Below are 20,105 nucleotides of genomic sequence, written 5' to 3'. Positions count from 1 at the left end.
AACCCTTTTTTTTAATATAAATATTGCAAAAATTTAATTATATGTATATTTTAAACTCGTCAAGGAACTACTCAAGCGATTTTATACGAACAAGTATTTATGTAAATATAGAAATGAATTGAGAATGAAAAAGAATTTTTGTTGAAAAACTGAACTTATTTGTTTTTTTTTTTTTTTTTTAATAAAAAAAGGAAATATCTTGTTCAAGGATTTATTTAATATTTTTATATAATATTATATAAATATTATTATTAATTTATTATATTAATAAAATTATGAAGATTTAATGCTAATTATTTAATACCAATTTATATGATATTTTATATCTTTTTGTAAAAGCATTTTTCACTTCCAATATAATTAATTCCCTTGTAGATAAAAAATGTGGATATTAATTTTGGAAACTAGATATTTTGAAACAACTTTTTCTGCCAATCTTGTTTGATCCAAAATAGAAGTTATTCGTTAGTTTTATAACAAAATTATGTATTATTTTCTATTTTTTCATGATAATTTCAAAGTTTTTTGCAGTTTCAAAATTATCGTATAATAATATATCGTATATTATACTTATTACGTCACAAACATGGCACACTGTAAACCCGTTGTTCCCGGCTAATTATGGATGTATGAACACGGTAGTGGGGACACAAATATAAAAAAAAATATTTATAATTTGTATATTTTCAATTTTGATGGTAAATTATGTTATAACTTGACAATAGAAGGCGAAAAGTAAGAATAAAATGTTTCGATATCTGGAGTAATTTTTAAAATATCAAAAATTGAAAATTTAGCTTAATTATTTCGCTTTCGATATTTCGAAAGGCTAATATCGAAAAATTGTATTCTTATTTTTCGTCTACATTCATGAAGTTATAACAAAATTCATCATCAATATTGAAAATAAAGTACAAATAATTGAATATAATTCGTACTACCTTAAAAGATAAAATGATTCTTTATGCTACAACTTCCAAATTATAGCTTCAAACTATTTTTTATTGGAAGTATCTATTGAATGAATATTTTTCGATAATTATTTATAAATAAAAACATGCAACATGTAAGTTTGTTATTATTTTTTTTATTTTAAACATTAAAATGGTTCTGTTTAAATTAATTATCATCGTTTTTATTATCATCAAAGTCATGTTACTTCAAAAATTTATTTATTTTTTTGTATACTAGATATGTAGTTATATATTAGTTTGAATGTAATATAATGTCTTTACATTGACATTCACAAGTTTAAAATTATGTTTATATAGTACAATATAATTATTGTTTTAGTGTGAAAAAATTCCATTAGCCCATCATACGCTTTAATAATGAATATTCTATAGTTATAAAAGGTTAATTTTAGAAGAAACGGAATGGGTTTTTAAAAAATGAATAGGGTATTATCGTTAGTCAAAAATAAATTATGAAATTTGAAAAAAGTTAAAATTTATGTAAAAATATACTTAAATATTCTGATTTCGAGACATAAAAGCACATTTCTCTTTTAAAATATTAAAATTAAAAATCGTAATTTTTAAACTGTATATCACGTGATCTAAAACGCAGGCAAGCCCTGTTGTGATGTCATATCGGTATCAGCTATAGACCATCAGTTAGTTCAGTGTAGACAGCTGCGTATAATATATCCATAGATAATAAATATTTATATTTATTATAATCAGATGTCTATGAATATATCTGTCAAACTTATTTGTGTTATTTCGTATAATGATACCGGTATTACGTCATCAAATTGGATGCTCGCGTTTTTGACAGTTTAAAAAAGGTTTAAAATTTAATTTAAGTTTTTGGCAAGAAAGCGTGTATATTTTTCCGAAATAAATTTTTGGTGGCTTTTTATTAGCTAAATCAACATTTTGAGGTACTTTTTCAAAAATAGTAGAATACCCTATTACGAGTAGGGGAAAAAAAGTATAGTTTAAAAAGTAGAGAAAAATTCGAGTAATTAACTTTACTGTCTTGTAATATATAATTGATGTTGCCCTATTAGCTCAGTTGGTTAAGGCATAACCAATTCCGTCCGCGGTATGCTTAGGGTAGCGGGTTCGATTTCCACCGTCGCAACAAAATTAATTTAATTAATAGTTGTGATGGACTGTTGTAGTGCATGGTATATGCATGAAGGAGATGAGCTGATAAATGAAATTATCAGCGCAAAGGTGGTAAAACACATATATGGTATCACAATGGGCTCTACAGCTTAAGTGTGTCCTTCGTGGACAGCTAATATAACCTAACCTAACCAAGTAAACGCAATTAAAAAAACCGCTTTAAAGTGCCATACGCACTTCCAACTTCGTCTCCAACCTCTTACTTAATTTCAATTAGAAAAGAAATAAATATTCAGAAGTGTTAATATTTATTTTTTCGTTACGTTTTCAGCTTTTATATCAGTAACCTCGAATCAATTTCATCTGGACTTTAACAAAATATTATGTTTTATTAAACAAAATGTACATTATGACATCAAATCCAATTTACATCACTGATTAGATCACAACAGTGCTATATGTTTATGGTCGTTGAAATTTGTCATTGTATATCCGTTTTATTGTTATGGTTTTAATTGAATTATAATGTCTTCTGCTATTTCTATTGGATTCTTTTTTTTAATATTTTTATGTGAGACGTATGATATGGTCTAGAAAAAACATTTATTTGTAATCTTGATACAGTGTCACAAAAGTGATCACTTTTTCGAAAGATACTTTCGTTTTTGCAAATAAATAATTTCTATACTTAATATCAAATATTTCGACTAGCTTTCTCATATAAAACCCGTCGAAAAAGTATGGCATGGCGATTTTTGCGAATGCTTGTTCGAAAATTAGACTGTACTTATAATCGTTCTCAAATAAGTTCTTTCAGTCGTTCCGTGATTATGCTTCGACGAAAAGCACTTTGAATATCATATTTATATTCAATAATTATATAATTCGGTTTTAAATTAAAGAGTCATATTTGTAACAAAAAAGAAATCACTTGTTTTTTTAATATAAGGAAATACCTAATCAAAGAGAAACATCTAGTTAGTGCGTTTCAAATTAGGGTGAGTACTTTTATATCACCTTGTACTTCGCTTCTTATGTTCGTGTCAATTATACATTGCGTTCAATGAAAGATTATTTTGTGGAAGATTTACGTATGTTATTTTAGTAAGTATAATTCATTAATGAAAATAATAAAATGAACTTGGCTTTAATAAAAGTAAATATTCCTTAATTTAATCGTTCGCTAATAGGTACAAACAAAGTCATAAAAATTATGGCCTTTATATAAAGTTCCGGATATAAAATCGATAAGCTGCTAAAAAGTGGCAATTAATGAATTAACGAAATACAACATTTATCAAAAGAATTAAATCATTAAGTTGTTATAAAATAATTAAGTTGTAAGTGTAGGAAGTATTACTTCAAAAAAATAAGTTAAGCCGATCAGAAGGATTCGCAATTATTAATTTAGATTATTAATTATAACTTGACAATATAAGACTATAAAAAGTAAGAAAAAAATTTTCAAAATATCGAAAATTGAAAATTTTGTTTAATTATTATTTTTTGTGTTGTTTACTTTTAATCATGTATACGATATTTATTGACATCAAAGTCTCTCGATTATAATTGACGATTTTAATATGATACATACAGCGTAAACTAAATTAGCATAAAAGTTGAAAATAAGGTAAAAATAATTTCAACCACAAGTCTAAACTGGCTTTTGCGCACGTAGGTACTACCTTAATTTATTTATATCTTCGGAAACGGTCGTAATTTCTTTAAAAATATCTTTCTAAGATATTTTGAACTGTGTCATAATAATCATTTTAATAATCTAAATAAATCTTTTAAACGCTAAATATATTTGATGTAGGTTCAAGTTGTATAATAATTGTATATATAAGATGAATTTTAACATATTTAATAATCATTTTTTATTAAATAATTATTTTAAATTTTAATTTAACTACTAAATAATTTAAATTCTGAACATTAATTATAGTAAGGACATCACGTGTATGTACAATTATTTTCTTATTGTAATCAAAAAAATGAAACTTGTCTGTGGTTCACTAAGAAAATTTGTTTGTAAACCATAACAATAGATTAATCATTTGTTTACATAATATTTTTATAAACTAATAAAAATTTCCTTAATTGTTTTTGAATTCGCCTCATTTTTAACATGGGTTGGCTCAAAACACATTTGTACCTTATTTTCAACTTTGATGATGAATTTTGTTATAACTTTATGAATGTAGACGAAAAATAAGAATAAAATTTTTCGATATCTGCCTTGGTTTTCGAAATATCGAAAACTCTTTTCGATACTTTGAAAATTACTCCAGATATCGAACAATTTTATACTTAGTTTTCGTCTTATATTTTTTTTTGCGTCATTTTATATTTCTTCGAAAAAAAAAAATTCTAGAACGTCGATTATATTAGCTAATAAAAACTAACTAGGTAAACATGAAACTCAAATCAAGTGAATTAAAAAGTAATTTATCATCACTAGGTGTAATATAAGATGCCAATTTGTGTTAACATGATACATTTACTTGACCATCTCCTACGATATTCTAAAAATATAATTAGTTCAATAAATATTATAAAGCACTACAATCTATTAGGGCGTTTTTTTCCACCTTCATAATCTATATACATATTATGGTTTTCTGATCGCATGCAGATAATGAATGCAGGGATGCAAAGAAGTTCTAAGTAGAAATGCTAGAAAGTTTTTTGAACCGACTTACCTCTAATAAAATGTGACTTAATTAGTCTTTTTTTATAAAATACCTGTATATACATATTTAAATTTTTATTACAAATTAAATGAAATAAAAATATTTGCAACACAATTTTTTTATTTCATGGTCAAAACATTTGTATGAAATTAAATTTGCGTTAAAATATTAATATTTTATTAATTTATGTAAATTAATTAGGTTTAATTGTATTTTTACAAATAAAAAATGATAAATCAAGTGTATGAGAATTAATTAATCAATTTATCATATGTAAATATTACAGTAAAATTATTTTATTATATTGTTATTAATTTCAGGTGCGTTTTAACCATATTGGGTGGTGGGGTGCAAAAATCAGGCAACGCTCCCCTTACCAAAAAAATAAATAAATAAATAAATAAAAATAAACTATTGAGAAGTAGTTTTTGATTAATTTTAATTTCGAAAAGGACTTAAGTCTACTGCTACTATCACAGGAAGTATTAAATAAATAAGTAAAGATGTCGAACTTTTAAGAAATACGGACATTATTACAAATTATTAAAATAAATATAAGGCGATCGGCTGGTGCCTCCAAGACCCTACGCTCACGGTCCTGCTTATTTTATAAGGGAAAATTGTGCAACTTAAAATTTTTTTAATAAAGAAAATTGAAGTTTTAACCGTGACTCGACTGTTTAATTTATAGAAATCGAATTATTCGATCTTCATGTTTCGACAACAATTTTTTTTTGCCTGCCGTATTTTTTAAAAGAAAGTCATTGTCACCAGAAAACGCTAAAATATGGAAGAAAATTTGAAACTGCGCCCTGGATAGTCCAAGCTTCTAACCATTTTTTAACGTATTGCTATATAAAAAGAAATGAAAACAAACAATTGACTGAGTTAATTGTTGATATACCACGTATATACAGTGACAGATTACGCAATCGTTTGTTTTTTTGTGTCATGTAAGTAAAGAAAGATAGTCACTCTAAAGTATCCACTTGCCTTTATTAATCCTTTCAACTATTCCAAAGACAGGTAGGAATATTTTCTAGAATTTATCATGAAATAAACTTTAACGTACTTGATCGCTACTTAGCGAATTTGTATTTACGTAATTAACGATAACTCTATTTTTATGATGACATAATTTTATCATATGTTGTCAATAGGCGGATTTAAAATAATTTACATTATAAAAATTTGGGATTCTATCTGATTTATGTGGTTCCAATGATGTGATGACCTTATAATAAAACAAGTTTTTTGAAAAATTTGTCAAATCAAGTGAGTTAAAAATTATTTTAAATGTTATCTAGCAGGTGTCCAATAATAGTTTCATCGCTTCGCGTCAATATTTTCGACTTCTATGAAGTCAAATATCAAGTAAAAACTTTAAGTGCGAGACTTTTGGGTCCTAAGTGGGATATGTATTAACAAAATGCATAATACAGGCCACCGAAATGTTCATCTTAATTTAAATTCCCATCGAATTTTGTATGGATCTGATAATCATTAAAAATAAATAAAATACTATTTTTAAAAATATTCTATATTCACATATGCCAGGGAATTTTTAAATTTTTGCAAACTTCCCTTGCTATATTTTAACATAAACGTGATTTATAAATTGACATTTAAAATCGATTAAGTCGCCATATATTTCGTGGATTATATGGAAATATTCTTTAAAAAAAACTGGTTTTCATTAATTAAATATAAAAAATTTTATTTGTAACATTTTTCCACTTTTTAGGTAGACATTTTAAACTAATTTTTTGTTTTAAATACAATTTAAAAAAAATATAATTAAACCTTGAAAAATTATAAATAAAGAAAAAAAAAATTTCCATAAATTAATTCAATTAACCAGCAAAAAGAAAATACAATAAAACATCAATTATTTAATATTAATAAAAAATTATATGTAATTGATTTTTAATTGAATTAATAATTGTATTGTTTATTATTATTTATTAATCATTAAATAATATTTTTATGTTAATACTTTTCTTTTATATTCAATTTAATATTTATACCGTATAAGTAATTTGCATACTATAAGTATTATTGTGATTAAAACAGAATATAAATCATTCTAAATTTGATGAAGAATGAGGGTTTTCATGAAATACTCGGTAGGAACTATGTTCTTTTTGATATGAGTTATCGGTGAGGGAGGAGCGTGAAAAATATTTTACGACCCATTATACAAAATATACAAAAAAATACTTTCTACTATTACTACCAAATATACAAAAAAAATTAAAATTGATCGAGCCGTTTCGGAAGAGTGCGATCATAAACACCGTGACACGGGATTTTTATATATTAGAAGAATATTATAATAAAAATATATATTATAAAATTATAAAATTTGTATATTTTATGGACGTAATTAAAAGCAAAATATGTTTCTAAAATTTTATATCAAAAGCTATCTATGAATCGTAATCAAAAGTTATTTAACATTATATAAATTAAAAAAAAAATCTATTCACGTGTGCGTTTCGACTTGACCTCCTTCTATTCGAATTTAAAAAACGTAAACAAATACTTATTAGAGCTATTTTATTTAAAAGGTCAAACTATCTCTTCAATCGATAAAAAATTGCATGAATAATAAATTCTACATATAAAATTTTATAGCCTAAACAAGTGGAAACAAACAATTGACTGAGTTAATTGTTGAAATACCATATATAGTCTGTCTTGATGACGCAATAGTTTGTTTTTTGACGTCATGTAAGTAAGAAAAGATATCGACTTTTAGATAGCCACACATTCATAACTGATATTTCCATATAATACATATAATATATGTTTATAAAAAAAAAATGTTTCAAACAAAAGTTGTTTATTTTTTTATAAGGAAAATTTTAAACTTTTGTCCAGCTCTAACGGTTTGCAAGATGGGCTACGGAACCAAGATGCAATATACCTATGTTGCTCATTTACGAACTTGACCTCACTTTTTACATCCTAAACACGCTATGAATATTTCAGCTTGATATCTCTTTTCGTTTTTTAGTTCAATGTTGACAGACAGACAACCGGTAATGGACTAATTAGATGATTTTATGAACACCTATACCAAAATTTTGTTGGTAGCATCAATATTTTTAAGCGTTACAAACTTGGGACTAAACTTACTATACTATGATATATTTCATATATACATGGTATAATAACTAAATAATCTAAGATTTTATAGCCTAATTAATCTGGTTTAGTATGTCGAGGTTAGATTGTTCGTGACATCGTCATATAATTTTGTACCTATATAAAATTTTTAAATTAAAAACTGCATCTTATACCTAATTAAATATTCCTAATACTTAATTAATTGTAGGTGATTTATATTATTCAAATAATTATAAATATATCTCATATTTTTTATTAAATATAATATTGCCAAAAGTTATAATTGAGAAAGATGATTAAAAATAAAAACGTATATGATTAAACTATTCGCATTAGGTTAGGTTAGCTTAGGTATTGGCTGCCACGTAGGACATACTTAGGCTATAGAACTCATTGTGATACCATATATGTGTTTTACCACCTTTCCGCTGATAATTTCATTTATCAGCTCCAAAATTTCAGAGGCTGAGTGCACCTCCTTCATGCATATACATATATATAATTAAATTAATTTTGTTGCAACGGTGGGAATCGAACCCGCTACCCTAAGCATACCGCGGACGGAATTGGTTACGCCTTAACCAACTGAACTATTCGCATTGAATCGATAAATATTTCAAAGTGATTTTACTCAAATTTCGAAAATCGTACACAGAAAGAGTACTTTTTTGCGATTGTTGCATTGCAGTGACCAATCGAGCGGTAAAAGCCCACACTTTTCGTTCAAATTATTAACTGAAATTTCATAAATTTTCTGAAGCCAGAAAGACTTATTAAATTTTCTAAATATAATTAAATTATTAAAAGAAAAACATTAATGAATATTGATTTTTAATTATGTGAAATTTATAAATTGAATTTACCGGAAATAATTAATTTATTTATTGACAAATGACAATACCTAGTATTGTATTTTTGGAAGAGAAACAATAAAAATATTTGTCGTCAAATATTTAATTATTTTTAAACAATAAAACTATTCAAAATATTGCATTCAAGCATGAAAATTAAAAAAACAAATAGTATATTAATATTTTGGTTATACACGATTTAAAACGATTCCCGAATTTACACGATAATCACACAAAAGCGCTTTTATTTGTAATTTCAAGCAAATATTTATTTTGGGGATAATTATTCAACAAATATTATCGTTAATAAAAAACCAAAGGAATACAATTTTGAGAAAATGATGTATTATAGGTAAAGTTTAGGCTAGGAACTATAAATCTCTATATATTATAAATGCGAAAATAAGTAAGCATGTTTGTTTGTTTGTTACGCTTTCACGCTAAAACTAGCGAATGGTTTTTAATGAAACTGTACAGCAATATAGCTCATACTTCAGATTAACACATGAGATATAATTTATAAAGATATATTAAATAATAAAAAAAAATTTTAAATTAATTTAATTTGACATTACCATAAATTACAGATTTTGACATTACCATAAATTACAGATTTCTGTAAAAGTAGTCATTTGACATTACCATAAATTACAGATTTCTGTAAAAGTAGTCATTTGACATTACCATAAATTACAGATTTCTGTACAAACAGTCAGTATAAAATATTTCACGGCCATCTTTTCTGATATACTCAATGAATAATTACGACTATTATACATTTAAAAAAATAGGAAACCATACATATATTTTACCTGTGTAAAGCAATCCTTATCATTATTTCGAGTGTTATAGAAAGGGGATAAGCGAAAGCAATCTTTATCTTTACTTTTAAACCCAGCGAAGCGGGTGGGTATCACTCTAGTTTAAGATATATTGTAATTTGGTGTGGAAATATACGAATTTTGAACTTGAGCTATTTGAAATTAGTATGAAAATAACCACTAGGTAGAAGGTTATTTTATTATTTATTTTACTAAAAATTATCTTCACACTCCGGTACCTGGCGATGATAGTATATTAAAGATAAAGGTACCACCACAGCTGTCGGAGTGTTACAATTTTTGGTTCCGTTTTAAAAAAAAAAAATATAAATTAAGGAAAAATAATTAAAAAATACATACCTAACTAATTAAATAAAATTATAATGTTTAGCTTAAAAATTTAGACATGCAAAACCTTGAAATATTTTGGTGGTGCACGCAGTATTTTCGTAGTTGTCAATAATTTACTAAATTTTTTCGCTAATAATAGTAAAAAGTATACCGGAAAAGTACAAGGTGAGTTTATTTACCAACTTTTAAAAGTTTCGCGATTAAAATATTGACTCGAAAATATCAAAATTCCTACAGGAGGAAGATAAATTAAAAAATTATTGAAAAATAAATAAAAGTGTCCAAAATAGTTCTGTATTGGACTTTATCTTGAAATGGGAATCAAAGAACGCACCAAAATCGGCTCAATTAATAAGATGACAACTAGCTCGACTCGTACGGAATTCCGCTCGCGTATTTACTGTAACCCGTGGCTAAAAATAACAGATAATAAATAAATTTCGTAGAAAAGTGGTGAAAAAAAATCAAAAGTTCTTAAATTAATATTAGGTGAACATGTAATGTATTAAATATAGTAATTATGTCTAGAGTATCTGAGAGGAGAGAATCTGTAAAAACTAACATGTTTGCCTAATAATGTTATGAGTATAATATGTCTAGAGTATTAGGAGAGCATCTGTAAAAACTAACATGTTCGCCTAATAATGTTTTGAGTAATATATGTCTACGAGTATTAGGAGAGCGTCTGTAAAAATTGACATGTTTGCCTAATTAACTTATTATTTAAATTTATGATATTTTTTCATTCAAATTATTTACCTAGCGTGTTTTTTCCTAAGCGGTATATTTTGAGATCGTAAAGCTTGAAAACGAAGGGTTCGTCAATCATGAATTTTGATAAAGGATTAATGAAGATAAGTATAGGACAGAAAAAAACTTGCTAGAATAATAATATATAAGATAGTTAGGCAGCTGACAGATGATATAATTGTGACGTCATATATGTATACATATATGACGTCAATAATGCGAATACTGTCACTTATAAGTAATTTTATACAATTTTTATATGAATATTTTTAAAATATTAAATAAATTAAACACCTACCCCCGTAAAAGCTACAATTAATTTAATGTGAAACTAAATTACCTATTTTATTTTTAGAAAAAGTTTTAATACCCCGCTTTAGTAAAAAATTTTTTTTTTATTGCATAATCCATCCGTTTTTTATTACATGTCATAATTATTATTATTTTTATCAAACTTTGATTACGCACTATTTTCAAAAACACTTTATTTTCCCTTGAATTTTAAGGTTATCAAAAAGTTGCCTAAATATTACTTCATTGTAATTTAAGAACAAAAGCACTCGTCCATTTTCTACCGGAAAGATCCCTGCGTAAGCATATGGAATTTTCGAGAATTTATATTAGAATTGAGCGTGCAAAAAGTCGAGAATTGCACTTTATCAAATGTTTCTTGTTCAGCAAAGCTTATAGATTAATATTCCGAATGTTGCCAGACAGTCTATTGGTACAATTTTTATAAATCGCTTCTCTCCACAGAAACAGTCAAAAAGGATCCTTGTGATTTTTCCCTTAAGTTTAGGTACCGTTTTTGAGTTATTAACAATTAAATGTTTAGAAAAACTACAGAAAAGTTATTTTCAAAGCTAAAAATTACTGCAATTCAATTGGGTATCCTACTATTTTTGAAAAAGTACTTAAAAATATTGATTTTGCTATTAAAAAGCCACCAAAAATTTATTTCGGAAAAATACACACGCTTTCTTGCCAAATTAAACTTAAATGAAATTTTAAACCTTTTTTAAACTGTCAAAAACGTGGGCATCCCATTTGATGACGTAATATCGGTATCATTATACGAAATAACACAAATATGTTTGACAGATATATTCATAGACATCTGATTATAATAAATAAAAATACTGATTATCTATGGATATATTATACTCAGCTGTCTACACTGAACTAATTGATGGTCTATGGCTCAGACTGATATGACATCACAGCAGGGCTTGTTCGCGTTTTATGTCACGTGATAAACAGTTTAAAAATTACGATTTTTAATTTTAATATTTTAAAAGAAAAAAGTGCTTTTATGACTCGAAATCAGAATATTTAAGTATATTTTTATATAAATTTTAACTTTTTTCAAATTTCATTATATATTTTTGATTAACGATAATACCCTATTCAATTTTGGAGCTTCTTAAAATCTTGAAACCATCTTTGAACATCTTTTATAAAATTCTAGCGAGAAATTATAGATTGTTTGATTCTAAAGCCTCAATTTTTAATTGTTAAAAATTTTTTATTTAAAGCATTTTTGACTAAAATGTTAAATATTTAATTTTTCATCATTAAAAACTAGACGTCAAATCTTTCTCAAAAAATTAACTTTTATAAATTATAATTCGCAATTGACCAACATTATTAAATTTGTAAGAATAGCAAAGTTCAAAAAAGTGGATTTCAAAAAATTCACCCCGATCTAAGTAGAATTGTGGCTTCAAGAAACCATACAAAACAGACATTTGTTAATAAATTTATAACATATTTATTTTATCATACTGTGATTAGCGGTACTATTAAAAAAAGTAATTTCCCCTGAGGTCACCTTATCAAACAATTTATTTATATTATTATTAACCAAAATGTATCATATACGAATTAAGTTTTTGTCAGAAAGCAAAAATATAAAACATAAAATAATTTTCCAAAACAATTGATGGTTAAATTAAGCTTACTTCCGTGAAATAATCGATAATTATATTTTCATTTGAATAAAAAGTCAACATTTTTCAATAAAATTTCCTTGACCTTCCATTCCTTTCATGCTGATGAAAGAAAATCAAACATTGAAGAGAAAAAATAAATAAATATTTACTTTAACAAATATCTTTATTAGATAATCAAAAGATATTGAGTAGCCTCAAAAATAAAGTTTTTCAAGCAAAAAAGATACAATTCAATGCCAAATCAATGTTATGCATTTTTTTGTGTACTTACAAAAAAAATAATGGATTGCGATTTGTTGATGGTTAGATCGGGTGATGTTTTGATGAGTTGACTGACATCAACAATGGTGTCGTCCAATGACTTACCATCACAAGAATGATGGTTTTTAACAACAAAAGTTATTAATTTTTTAGTAGGTTCAATTATTTTTACAGTTACTTTTATAATTCACAATTATTTATAACAGTTGGAGTATCATAATATACCTAAAGTACTAATTTTATAGAAATTGGCATACAAAAAAAGTACAGAATCTCATTTTTAGGGCCACTTTTTCTAGAAAAGACTAACTTTCGTTTTAGATAAGAAAGCTTGAACGAAATTATAAATGTCTTTAAAAGGGTGAATTCACACCAATGGGAGGCGAGCGATAAGCAACAGAACTGTTCATTAAATTGATTGATGAGTGTAAAATGAAAATTCTGTAATTCAATTCCGAAATGCTGGAGAACCAGGAAAAAATATATATCCGCATTAACAATAATTCAATATCCGTTTATTAAAAAATACTTTTTCAAAAGACTAACTTTATTTTTAAATAAGAAATTTTGAACGAAATAATAAATGTCTTTAAAAGGGTGAATTCACACCGATGGGCGTTAAGCGATAAGCAACAGAACTGTTCAATAAACTGCAAATTCTGTAATTCAATTCCGAAATGCTGTATGAATTTACCATGAAAGACAGAAAAAAAAATATCAATTGAATATCCGTGTATTAAAAAATGGAAAAATTTAGTTCAAAAAACTGATTACGTCGTAATTAGATAATTTAGGAAAAATTTAACATGAAACCGGCTTTTTGTATATTAATTTGATTATGGAATTAAAAACACGTGTTTTCCCAAAAAAAAAAAAAATTATTCCATACATCAAAAAAGTTTTTATTGATCGATATAATAATAAATATTCTCAACAACTTTAATAAAAAAGTAAACATTTCCTTTTCTCTTAAATACAACAAGGTATACAACTATTTCACAATAGTTTTTCTTTATAGATTTTATTAAGAATACAACTTCATATCACGCCACTATGGTTGGCGCATACGTATTACGAAATAACAGTCGTTTTTTTGTTTTGCTAATAATACACTATCTTTTTCTAAACCATAGTTTTTATCTTTATCATACAAGATCGTATGAGATTGTGTGGTGATTCACACCACCACTATATTGTTGATATCTAATTTACCGGTATAACAATTAAAAAAATTAAAAACTTACCCAAATTATATTAAAATTAAATTATTCTTAATAATATTTTCACAGCACTTCGTACAAAAAAAAAAAATTAAATTAAATAAATAAATAAATTTTCACACTCAAGAAAAAAATTAAAACACAACAAATTTTTTTTTTAAATGTTATTTTCTCAACAAACGAAAATCCGTTATTTAAATTTTTGTGTATGTTGTGTGTGTGTGTTGTAATTGTTTAGTGGTTGTTCTGAGCGTCAAAGAATTGTAATGGTTACTGATGCCGTTGTACATAACGTATAGGGCATTTATTAAAGTGGCGCGTTTGATCGGACCACGAGAATCAACCAATCGTATTGCGTACGCTTGTAGCTCATGAGAGCATCACCCGCAAAACGTTGCGCTACCATTCAATTTTACATGATATATCATTATATATTATTATAAAATTTTTTGGTTTTGGATGTTTTATTATTATTATTTAAAAAAAATTATTGTATTATGATTGTGTGTGCATTTGTTGATATGTATCAAACGGGTGGGCTACTTTATTATCAACAAAATATTTTGATTTTTGATAATAATTATTCAATTTTAGTTGGCTATTTTTTTTTAATATCAATTTTTTTTAAATATCACATTTTTCATTGATGTTGAATTAATTTTATTTTCTTACGATTTTCAAATCAAAAACCGAAGATTATTTATTTAGGATAATGACATTTGTTTGAATTTTGTATGTTTTCAATTCTAAACATCATGCGTGGGGTGAAGTATATTTTCTTTCAATAATGAATTCGGAATTATTTATTTAGTACTTTGACATTTAAGTTTTTCATGTTTTTATTGCAATGGTAATTGTTGGCGAATTTTAATCAATTTTTCGCATTTTTTCGTGGATGATGAATTCGATGATTATTTATTTAGGATAATTACATTTGAATTTTGTATGTTTTAAATTTTAAACACTTTTCTATTTTTTTAACGGCATTTTAATTTCTTTAGATATATTTTTCTTGGGTGGAGAATGTATTTAAAAAAACATTTTCTTTCTTAAATTGAAAATTTGATAAATGTAATTTTATATATTTAAGATAGTGAGTACATAAGTAAGATTTATTTTTTCCATATTTTCATTTATATTCTCTCGTTTTAAACCTTCATATATTTTAACTTTTCATATATCTGCTCGTTTTATGCCTTCATTTTTTTTACTTTTTTTTCCTGCTCGTTTGACCTATTTTTAAAATTTGTTTACACCTGTTCGTTTTATTCCTTGACAGTTTTTAATTTTTAACCGATTTCAAACAAAAAAGGAGGAGGTTATCAACTCGTCTGTATTTTTTTTGTTTAATGTTTGTTACCGCATAACTTTCGACTGGGTGAACCGATTTTGATAGTTCTTTATTTATTTGAAAGCTGGTGCTTCCCGTGTGGTCCCATTTCATTTTGGTCCAGTTCTTACAACGACATCCATGAGAAAACCATAAATGTTTTAAATTTGCATTAAGTATGCACGACAAGAGGACGAATAACTCAATATCAAGCCAACCGATTTCAATGATTCTATTTTAGTGACAAATTAGTTAGTGTAATTCAGATTCACTAAAAATCACAAAATAAAAAAAAACTCTTAACAAAAAGAAAACCGACTTCAAAAGAAAAACTTTTCCAAAACAAATTAATATGCACTAAAAAGTAAAAAAGTAACGATAATATAATGCAGTGAAAATTATTGTTACTTTTGGAGCCGGTGTCAGCCAAGCTAATGTAGCAAACTTTCCTGTCAAAGTTGTTTCCTTGGCTGACACCGACTCCAAAAATGACAATAAAGTTTTTCTTTTGAAGTCGGTTTTCTTTTTGTTTTTGAGTTATCGTGATCACAGATGGACAACCGGAAATGGATTCTTTAGTTGATTTTATGAATACCTATCATCATCAATATTTCTAAACGTTAAAAACTCGGTACTTAACTTAGTATACCTTGAAATATATTACATATATACAAGGTAAAGGATAAACAAATTTTTTTTAGAAGAAATCATAATTTTTTGCAAAGATATCAAATCGCGTTACGTTTGGATAAGTACTTATTTTTTAAGTAATTAATGCGTGGAAATTTGCTAATTTTACGTAAATTAGGTACTTATTTATGGTGATAAAAAAATCTACATTTATTAACAACGCAAAGGTTAATCTTGTTAATGGTTTGCGCTTCGTAAATTCCATAATTCGCTACAAATTTTCTTTTGTTAAAGTACTTACATAAATTTATCGGTTATATTTTGAATTTTTAAAATAGTAATGACCTTGACGAATTCACAGCTGTTTATAGAATTTGATTTTATTAATTTGATAATAAAATTTAAATTTTTGATTTGCTGTTTTAAACATGGATAATTTGCGTAACCTTGGATAGATGTAGTTCTAATATTATTTATGTATATATCTAAATCCTAATATTTTATGATAGTTTTTAACGAAAGCTATTCATTTTAATGGATTCCCACATAATTTGACCTACTGATCAAGAAATCTACTAACATTTATTAACGAAATTATGTGTATGGTAGACGAGAATAATTCATTTAGTTCTTCTAAGAGCAAAAAATGGAAATTTTAAAATTTAAAAATAAGTAGGTACGTGATTTTTAATTTTTCTTTTAATTTTGAAATTATTTTTCTTAATAACCTAAGATGCAATAATCCGTAAGTCAGTTTCCAAATATTCAGCTTTCGATACTTCGAAAACCAAGGCGATACTTGGTTTGGAAAGTTTGTTTTCATTCATACCCAGTGAAAATTGTCAAAAACTTTAAAAATATGTCGTTTTTTGAGATTCCTCCATGACAGCCAATGTATTTTATATCGATTTTCAGTGATTTTTTTCTTAAAAATTTGCACGGATACCTAAGCTGAAATTTTAACAACATATTTTTTGAGTAATAGTCTGCCTATAAAAAAATTTCGAGCCTTTAAATCAAACATTGTTGTCATGCTCATACATCCTTAAAAATGAATAAAAAGTTGGATTTTTAGACTCATTTTTTGTTTGGGTCCATAAATTTTATAAATTGGCAGTGATGTACCTGAAGGGGTATTTGTTGTAAAAGAATTCGCTTCTAAACTTCTTATAAAGCTCAGGGATAAAATTTCTCACCATTTCAATCCTCTATGTAAAGTGGCAAGGGGTGATAACAATTTTTGAGCAATAAATTCCAAAACTAGAAAGAACAAGTTATAAAAAAACTTTTAACAAAAAGAAAACCGACTTCTTAAGAAAACTTTTCCAAAACAAATTAATATGCACTAAAAAGTAAAAAAATAACGATAATATGTATAATGTAGTTAAAATTATTTTTATTTTTGGAGTCGGTACCAGCCAAGTTAATGTAGCAAATTGTTCTGTCAGAGTTGTTTCCTTGGCTGACACCGACTCCAAAAATAGCAATAATTTTAACTACATTATATTATCGTTATTTTTTTATTTTTTAGTGCATATTAATTTGATTTGGAAAAGTTTTTCTTTTGAAGTCTTTTTTTCTTAAAAGTTTTTTTTATTTTGTGATTTTTAGTGAATCTGAAGTACACTAACTAATTTATCACTAAAGAAAGAATAATCGATATCGGTTGGCGTGACATTGAGTTAGTCGTTCTCTTGTCGTGCATACTTAATGCAAATTTAAGACTTTTATGGTTTTCTCATGGATGCCGTTCTTAGAACTGAACCAAAATGAAATGGGACCACATGGAAAGCGCCAGCTTTCAAACAGATACAGAATCATCAAAATCGGTTCACCCAGTCGAAAGTTCTGAGGTAACAAACATAAAAAAAAATACAGTCGAATTGATAACCTCCTCCGTTTTGGTTTGAATTCGGTTAAAAAATTTTCCTTAAATACTTTTGATGAGTATATATATAATTAGAACTAATTTTTAATTGATTCATTATATTTCCAAGTACCTATGCACTTGAAATAATTAAAGCTATTGATCGGATGATAGATTTACGCAGGTGATTTTTTTTTAATTATATTTAATACACAATATAATTATCTAATCGTAGCTGCATTATAAACATATATAATAATTTTTAGCAAAAAAAATTCAGTATGAATCAGTTGGTCGTCACATGCAAATATGTAAACATTATAGGTATCTACTAATCTAGTGAGACCCGGCTGTAATATCTTTATAACAGGTGGGCAATATACATGAGTCGCTTTCAAGGTCAAATTTTGTGTATATAATTACATATTTCCACCGAAGCAGAGATAAAAAGAGATTAAGAAAAGGGAAATAATAAAAAATAAAATTATTTTATTATGAATGTACGGCTGCCGGATCACTGTAGTGTGTATCAAGCGGAAGTGATGGGTATTCATGAGGTTTGTGAATGTCTAAGACTGAACACCCTTAGATACAGCTCAGTCTATCTAACGTCAAAGGTAGCACAGGACTGTCGTACGTCCTTAAATGAGCTGGCGGAACAAATGAATGTAAATCTGGTATGGGTACCGGGACACAGGGGCATTCCAGGAATTTGTGAAGCCGACGAGCTTGCCAGAAATGGCATAATGCTGCCGGACACAAACATCAAATACTCGGGAGTTCCATTTGCGAACTGCAAGTTACTCCTGAAAGAGGATATCCTGAAAAAGGCCAATCTTAGATGGAGGGAAGAACGTACTTGTGGTAGTACACGACAGATATGGTCTGAGTACAATCGCAGGCGTTCCGAAGTTCTCATATCACTTCCAAAGGCCTCTGTTCGCAAAGTTGTTGCGGCTATCACAGGACACTGGCTGGACGGCAAGCATGCTGAACGCTTAGGCCTGACAGTGTATCACGGCTACTGCAGGAGCTGTCACAGTGGTGAAGAGGAGGAGACAATGTCTCATCTTCTCTGTCACTACCCAGCTCTTGTCATGAGGAGATGGTTTTACTTAAGCCAGCCTCTCTTTGACGACCTCTCCGACCTAAAGTCAGTAGACATCAAAGCCCTCCTGCTGTTCTTAAACAGCTTCAAATGGTTCATGGAGTAATGGCCGGGGATGGGCTAACCCATTTACGGTATCACAACGGACCCTATGGTCACAGTGTGTCCCACTCCAGGACAGCCACTCTAATCTAACATGGACTGAGTCTAAATCAATTCTGAAAATTTTAAGGGGAGTGGGTTATTCGATTATTTAAATAAACAAGCAATTATAAATTGGCAGTATATCGGTGTGGTACTGAAGTCGTGTGAGTGCGACCTCTGTAGTCCACACGACTAACTTCCCAGAGGGGGGAAAAACATTCAAAAAAGGTTTTGTTAGCCTTCATAGATTATTTTCGATCATGTACTGCTTATGCTGGAACGATACTTGTCTCCATAGATAAATGATGTGTTTTATCCACTTTTCAGATTCTGTTTATTCATTTTTTTCCAATTATTTTATTACCATTAAAAAACGGCTCAACTAATTCTGCTGAAAACTCTTTCAGTTCTTAAATACGCGATTACGCGTCGAATAAGCCCAGTTTTTTTTTTATCAATTTTAATTTAACTTTAAAATTTTGTTATAGTATCAAGTCTACTTTTACAATTTTATGGGTATTGTGGCAAATTCGATATAAATGATCTACCCAATTGTGTGGGGAGGGCCTTATTTATCTAAATTCAGAAGTATCGATGTCCATATTATTTATTTAGTCACTTTTAAAAGTAATTATTATTTCATAAAATTTCTCTGACATATAAAATTAACTATTTCCACAAAATATTTATCAAAATTTCATGATAATCTTTTAGATAGATGAATCCGCATAAAGACGTTTTTGATGCATTCAAAAAAAATTTATTGTATTAAATTATTAATGTCCATATTTCGAAAATAGTTATGATATGCTTTTTAGAACTTGTATTTTTTTGCGAAGATAGTCAAAATAATAAAATTATCCAAAAATAAAATATTTTAAATTGTAGCTTCCAAATCAATTTTAAATGAATAAAAT

Source organism: Chrysoperla carnea, chromosome 4, assembly GCF_905475395.1.
Source record: "Chrysoperla carnea chromosome 4, inChrCarn1.1, whole genome shotgun sequence".
In the NCBI taxonomy this organism is placed as follows: Eukaryota; Metazoa; Arthropoda; class Insecta; order Neuroptera; family Chrysopidae; genus Chrysoperla; species Chrysoperla carnea.
Note: the sequence above shows the minus strand (reverse complement) of the source record.